The sequence below is a fragment of the Hippichthys cyanospilos genome, chromosome 9, assembly GCF_059441005.1.
Source record: "Hippichthys cyanospilos isolate Australia breed blue-spotted pipefish chromosome 9, RoL_Hcya_1.0, whole genome shotgun sequence".
NCBI classification, from domain to species: Eukaryota; Metazoa; Chordata; class Actinopteri; order Syngnathiformes; family Syngnathidae; genus Hippichthys; species Hippichthys cyanospilos.
In genome coordinates, this window is record NC_142377.1 from 9216943 (window position 1) to 9224487 (window position 7545).

General features: G+C 38.9%; 1 long non-coding RNA gene across 1 annotated transcript; it reads left to right on the top strand.

The window, feature by feature from the left end:
* The first annotated feature begins 1889 nt into the window (after positions 1-1889).
* Positions 1890-2956, top strand: LOC148418743 (uncharacterized). Its single transcript, XR_015866679.1, has 3 exons — positions 1890-2036; positions 2133-2215; positions 2492-2956. It is a non-coding gene; the product is annotated as an uncharacterized LOC148418743 (long non-coding RNA).
* The last annotated feature ends 4589 nt before the right edge of the window (positions 2957-7545 follow it).

Below are 7545 nucleotides of genomic sequence, written 5' to 3' on the forward strand. Positions count from 1 at the left end.
GGAGCAAATCATATTATCTTTCCGTGATGAGATACACCTAATACAAATTCCAGTCAGCCATAAACGTTCACCAAAATGCATTTCATTAGTGCAACAATATACATTTTGATACTGGAACATGTTGCCCGGGTGACTGGAAGACAAAGCCCGCCTGTAAAATAAAAATCAATCAGAACCTTCATCGGAGCCAGGCGAAGATGAATATCGACACGTTTAAAAGTACGCCAGTGAAACGGAGACCTTCGGCAGGAACATGAGTTTATGTGCGCGTGAGCTTGTTGAATGTGTGGGTGTGCTAATGTTAAGACAACATGTCAGCAGAGGCGACGGATGTTTGGAATTCTAATTAGATTAACTGAGCGCATGAGTGCAAGACGAAAGTCTCGGGTGCATACGCTCCGCGTGCTGGTCAGATTTTTTCAGGTGTGCCGTGTTGTTCCAATCCTCACCTAGTTAACCCTCGTTTCAACAGAGATATATATATATATATATATATTTTTGGTTCCATGTGGCCGTGCCAATTCAGTAACAGTTGCGTGGGGGAAATGTTCCGAGTCGGAATCATTTTGTTCCGTATTTTTTGGCAACTATTCTTAAAATGGCGTCCTGTGGAGGGGTGATATAATGCAGGGAGGGGAAGCTGTTGGAACTGGAGTGCTTCTGTGTGGGCATGTGAACTTGGCCAAGACATGATATGAGCAAAATTCAATTCTATTGTTTTCAAGAGATTGTTCATCACTGTTCAGCTTGGGCGGTGTGTTTCTCAGCTGTGCGTGTGATGCGCTAAGTGGCCAAGAGAAGGATTAGTGAGCATCATGCAATCGGGTTTATCCTCTTTTCTGGAATGGCTTCATTTTCAGATTTACTTCAGGAGGGATTCCCGTTATGCGTCAGTGACACCTAAATAGCATGGCAATCATATTTATGTATGATGCACTCTAAAAACAGTTGATTTGGAAATAACCCAATTATGGGTCAAAAATGGTCAATTCGACCCAGATTAAGATTGTACAAATCGACACATTTTGGAGGTTGTTTTGTGCAAAATATAATAGTTGTTGAGAAGTCAATGTTTTTCTAAACTATCTATCTATCCGTCTGTCTGTCTGTCTGCCTGTCTGTCTGTCTGCCTGTCTGTCTGTCTGTCTGTCTGCCTATCTATCTATCTATCTATCTATCTATCTATCTATCTATCTATCTATCTATCTATCTGTCTGTCTGTCTGTCTGTCTGTCTGTCTGTCTGTCTGTCCGTCCGTCCGTCCGTCCGTCCGTCCGTCCGTCCGTCCGTCCGTCCGTCCGTCCGTCCGTCCGTCCGTCCGTCCGCCCGCCCGCCCGCCCGCCCGCCCGCCCGCCCGCCCGCCCGCCCGCCCGCCCGCCCTATCTATCTATCTATCTATCTATCTATCTATCTATCTATCTATCTATCTATCTATCTATCTATCTATCTATCTATCTATCTATCTATCTATCTATCTATCTATCTATCTATCTATCTATCTATCTATCTATCTATCTATCTATCTATCTATCTATCTATCTATCTATCCATCCATCCATCCATCCATCCATCTTTCTGAAACGATCGAATGAACTGACTCCATAACATATTAATGTAAAACCAATTTAGAGCAGCTCACTGGTGCACTAAAGTCCATTGCCCTCATGATTTTGCCTGTCTTTGAATTTGTATGGAGGCACAGCTGGGTCAGTGGAACCTTTGAGAGAGGGATTAATAGAAGTCAGGGTCTGCTGATGCATGCTCATGCTCCTTCGGCCCTCCATAATTCACATTGTCAGCTGAAGAGTCGGAGCCCAGCGCCAACCCGGACCTGTCTCTCATCATAACACGCAGTCAAGAGCCTGTCAGAACAGATGAAGCCACCGGCTCAGCACTGTCTAGGAACATTGAGCTGTAATTCACATTCTTGTGCCCTGACAGGCCTCACTAAATCCAGGTCCCGTCATGATACGTCGGCGTCTGATCAAGAAAGCTCTGCTCTCAGAAAACAGGGGAGCCACTGCGTCAAGAACCGGGTTGGTAATCGATGGTTCCAGATTACTCGCAGCCCGATGAGGACAGAAAACATGGATGAATTTGACAGGGGAGTGTTGATTATTGTTGTCACCTAGGTATCCTGCATAACGGTGGCTGGGTGGAAGCTGATGCAGTATCTGTTGATTGGTCAACTGAGAATTGTTTTTACAATGGAAGTGTAAGATTTAGCGGCTTCTCATTGCATGTTGTTTTTTTGCTCCTGTCGGGTTGGTAATGTGTCAATTTAGTTGGAGGCAAGGCTGTTCCTGTTTTTATGCACACATTGAACATGACGTTAAAAAAAAAAAAAAATCTGTTTATCTACTTGACTAACTACAAGAGGATTGAAAAGAAACTCCCTATTTTACAATACTATTTATTCATACAATGTGATATTTTTCTCATTCCTTGTATATGTTTCACTGCAATAAAATCAATTCTCTTTTCTTTTCAGATGGATTGTTTTACTGTTGGGTTGTTTAAAATCCCCCTAAAGTGCGTGGACATCTGCACCCCGAAGAAACATGTCCAGCTTCTTGGACTCTTCGTAACAGATCCTGTGGGAATGAGTTTTGCATTAAAATTCTTGCTCATCTTGCGGAAATATTCCTACATTCACCTAAAAATACGGTGTGCCATATGGTGCGCAAAATACAGTAAACTAAAATTAAAACATTATAGACCCACTCTTTTGAACAACACTTTTCATGAATGAATCGGTATCTTTGAAAATCCAAAACAATCGTTTACTTACGTAACTGTGGCTTAAACCAAATTGTGGCACAGTTTTACTTTCTGGACCTGGATCTGCCACCTTTGTTGTTCATGACTAGAAATTGACACAAGATTGATACGCACCATGAAATGAGAAAAGTAGACTGTTGAAAATGATTTAATAAAAAATGATGACAGTTGTAAATGGAGGCTAGTGTTTTTCATAGATTCTTGGCCAGCACAAAAAGGCCTTGAAGACAAGGTCGGTCTGCTGTCAGACGTGCGCACCATTCAATTACAATCTACGAGCTGTAACACACACACATATATATATATATATATATATATATATATATATATATATATATATATATATATATATATATAATCAATGTTGTCACACTCTATTCCGTACTTTAAGTTCTTTTCGTTATAATTATAAAAAGAAGGTCGAGAGTAGGTTGCTCATTAATGCTACACAAATGTGTTGTCTAATCTTTTCAAGGATATAAAGTCTGCGGTGGAATATATTGCATTCATTCAGTTAAGGTGCGCATTCATGATCAGTCGTACCTTGTGAGTATTAGTTTGCAAATGCAACCTACTGAAAACCCTGTTCGTCCCGACGCTACATTCAAACCGTGTCAATGAGCCAGTAACTCTTCTTCAATGGCAGCATTCTTCACCGTAATATTAGAAGGAAACGAAGCAAAATTGGAAAAGCAATTTGCGTACCTTGAAGGTGGAAAGAAAGCATCTCGTTGCCATTCATCGCATCCGTAACCACCTACGGTATTGAGTCATATAAAAGCTTAGTCATTTTCTTTGTCATCTTTGGTTGTTTTGACTGACTCGCTATTTATTAAGACTGAATTGCTAATTAATTAGATTTTTCTTTAGAAAAACATTGGTGCACATTTGCACAAATGTTACTGCAAATATATTTAAACGTACTTGCAAATATTTTTGAATGTACTTGTGAGGTTTTAGTTGTTTCTTGTGGATCACACGAGAGTGGATTTTCATTCTTTAACTCTCCATGTCCAATCACGGCCTAACTTGCTAACGTCATATGACCTAACTCACAAAACAACTGTTTTGTCTTATCGAAGTTGACCTAAACCAATTGTGATGTCATTTTCAGAAGATAGCCAAGAATATTGGAAAAAAATAGATGGAATATGCTGATTAGTTCATACTCCACAAAAATATTCATCAGAATGGAGAATTTAGACAACTGAGGGGTACATATTTTTACCTTTCAGCTGATAGCCTAAACAGGCAAAACTTGCGTCGTTGATTATGCGCCCTTTATATTTCTCTAAAATCCTGAAAATTCTTGCCAATTTAGGAATCAAAAGTAGAAAAACGGGTGCCTAATAAAGGCCGTTTTTACCGGTTTAGACTTTCAGCCGAAAGCGGCGGCTGTGCCCAGTAAAGGATTAAATACTAATGTTATCAATTTGTTTAGGTTATTTATTATCAAAGTAGTTCAACTAATAGAGCAGACTGGGTAAATAAATACTCAGATAAATAATTACTCAGATAAATAATTATTTTAGGTTATTGTAAATGTCCTAAAACTAATCAATTTCTTAAAGTAATTGAGCCTCTGAAAAAATGTAAAAAAAAAAAGTCTTTAGAATTGAATAAATTGAGCAAACAGTAAATTTGTGTTTTTCATGATTTAATCTTAATAATTTTTGAATGTTTTTCCCCCATAATGCCACAAGGCATGGAGACACACAAAATCAATACCTCACGGCGTTATGGTGGAAACAAATATGTTTTTAGCATTTAGCCCTCAAGTTCGTTTGAACATTTTGCAATTGCTTTTGAATGTACTTGACTTAATGTTTTTGGAGTCTTTTGACCATTTTTGGCTCATTCTTGCAGTATTTTAGCGAATGGATGGCAAACTCTTCGTGTGATAACAAAGTTGACCATACCATGTCGAACATTGATATGTTATTACAATTTGGTTGAAATTTCAGCTCCCTGGTGTCTTTTTTCAAAGCTTTCCCTGTGATGGGAAATGTCTGTGATTGGACAAGAAAAACACACAGGATTAAATGCGTTGAAAATTACAAGCATTGGGGTAAAAAATGGTAAAATTATTATTGAGTACACACAAACAATTTCCAAAGCAAACCAGTAAATCATCAATGTGAGGGCCAAGCGTCAAGACGGAAATAGCCGCGCTATTTGCCATATTAACGTGTCTGCTGCTCACATGATGGCTGGCCTCCAAACACTTTCCTTCACCGGTGTCTCCAGTTTGAAAACGTGATGGATGGAGCTTGCCACTGATCGCTCTCTCACATTGTTCCCTGGCCTCAAAGGGCACAAAGCAGCTCATTAATAAAGCTCTGTGATTAATTTCCATCTCTCCCTTCTGTGTCCCTTCCCTTGTCGTCTTTAGAAAGAGGCACCCTTCTAATTAGTGAACCGCAGTACAATGCCAAGGGATAATGTTAAGGACTACTGTTGACATTGAAAAGGAATTAATGTTACCATGGCAGAATTTCTCATCTGTTGGTGGCTAATGACTTAAAACTGCGTAGTACTGCTCGAGGATCATTTTGTTTTATGGTATGAAATTACCAGAGCTGGGCAATCTGTCGCCAAATCGATACGTCGCTAAAGTAACGGCCACCGTTGGCCAGCGCTACCGTATTTTTGACGTTTGCTTTATGACGTGAAGGAAAAAAAACACCGACTGAAGCGGGTTTATGTCCATTGACCGGAGTCAAAACAGACGATCCTTCTCAGTCTGTGTAATTTTACGAGGCTTCGCATCGTAAAGCGCTTACCGAAAGTACAGAAGCGCTAGCCGAAGGGGGGGGATTCAGTTCGCGACGGGTCGGTTCGCGACCAATTGTCCAACCCTTCAAATGATGTTTCTACAACAATTTTTTTGGGTCGATTATTTCTCAGCACTTTACAGTTACAACCAACGATTGTTTAAAAAATTGATTCATCCTTTGATGATTTTGTCAATTAATTGAAGAATCGGAATCCTCTCTTTTTTAAAAAAAAACACTGGACATACTGTGTATATATATATATATATATATATATATATATATATATATATATATATATATATATATATATATATATATATAAATTCCAGGTTTGGCCTTCTTGTGTTGAGATTGCATGTTCTCCCCCTGAGTGGGTTTCCTCCTTGTACTCTGGTTTCCTCCCACAAAAACATGTATGCTAGCTATGTTCAACACTCAAAATTGTCCCTAGCATGCGTTTGTGTGAATGCAAGGTTGTTCGTCTTGGTCAGTCTTGTCCAGTGATTGGCTGACAACCATTTCAGGGGGTATCTCGCCTCCTGCTCAAAGATGGCTGGGATAGGCTCCAGTATGCTAAAAAAAAAAAAGTGGATGGATGTTTATTGGTTATTCCATGTCAGGAATGTCACTCTAAATAAAATAAAATATTTATGTTAATTTTTTAATTGTTTTTCTTAAATGTTGTGCAGATTTTAGGCTGACTGCGTTCATCTCGCTTGAAGTGTCTTTTTCAACATTCATTTGAGGGAATTCAATTGATTGACAAGGGCCAAATGAGTAATCAATATATCGATTGAGAAGCGCTGTTGGGTAGTGGTTAACACGTTTACTTCATGTTTTCTGGCTTCTTCTCGTGTTCTAAAAAACCTTCATGCTATTTTTTTTTTTTTAAAACATAACATAATTGTCCATGAGGGTAAACATAAATGGCTGTACCCTTCAACCCAACGGACAAATGGAAAAAAAAAAGTCTTCCATCCATAGCGACGTTGTCTGTGATGTGTACAATACACAGATTAGAAGGCTGAGTAAAACCACTTTGATGAAAAGGGTGATTATCCTCTGAAATGCTTCTTTTCCCTCTGCAAACACCATTAATCCTGTTTGGATCTCAATGACTAAGGTGGACTGTTTGCTCGTGATGTGCGACTCCCACAGTCGGAGGAAGGGCTTCTGCTCTTCTTTTATTCAATTACGGAAGGAAGATTAAGCATTGCCATGATGTCACCAGCGACAAATTCAACCAAATTACATTACTGGAGAGGATTTTGCAGCTCAAGTGTTCAAGTATTTTACACCTCATGTCACTCACCATGATCAGTAAACAAAGCTGGTGATCAAGGCATCCTGTTGCTATTCATCATCTGCTGATTAAATTAAGGGCTGCACTGGCACCCCAAATCAGCAATCGCTTGGCATTTAACCGCCAAATCCCGAATACTTTTCGAATCAGAGTACCGTATTTTTCGGACGACACGCCGCAACTTTTTTCTCATGATTTGAGCCCTGCGGTTTATTGTCCAGTGCAGCCACCAGGAGACAGCCTACCAGTAAAGAAAGTAAAGCACCCCTATCCAGAGATATGACAACCATGACGTATATAATGCAGTGACGCCGTGGATTTAGAGTGAGGAGCAGTGCTTTAGTTTTATGCAAAAGTGACTTTAGATGCGGATGAACAAGATCCAATTTTAACAGGGTGTTCTACTGGTTCAGACTTTTCATCATAATGAGCGTGGGAGTGTTATTGCAGTACAGGATAAGATCTATCTATCTATCTATCTATCTATCTATCTATCTATCTATCTATCTATCTATCTATCTATCTATCTATCTATCTATCTATCTTTATATATATATATATATATATATATATATATATATATATATATAGATATATATATATATATATATATATATAGATATATATATATGAATAATATCAAATGAAAGTTAACTATAAGAAGGTGAACACAACATTGCCGGG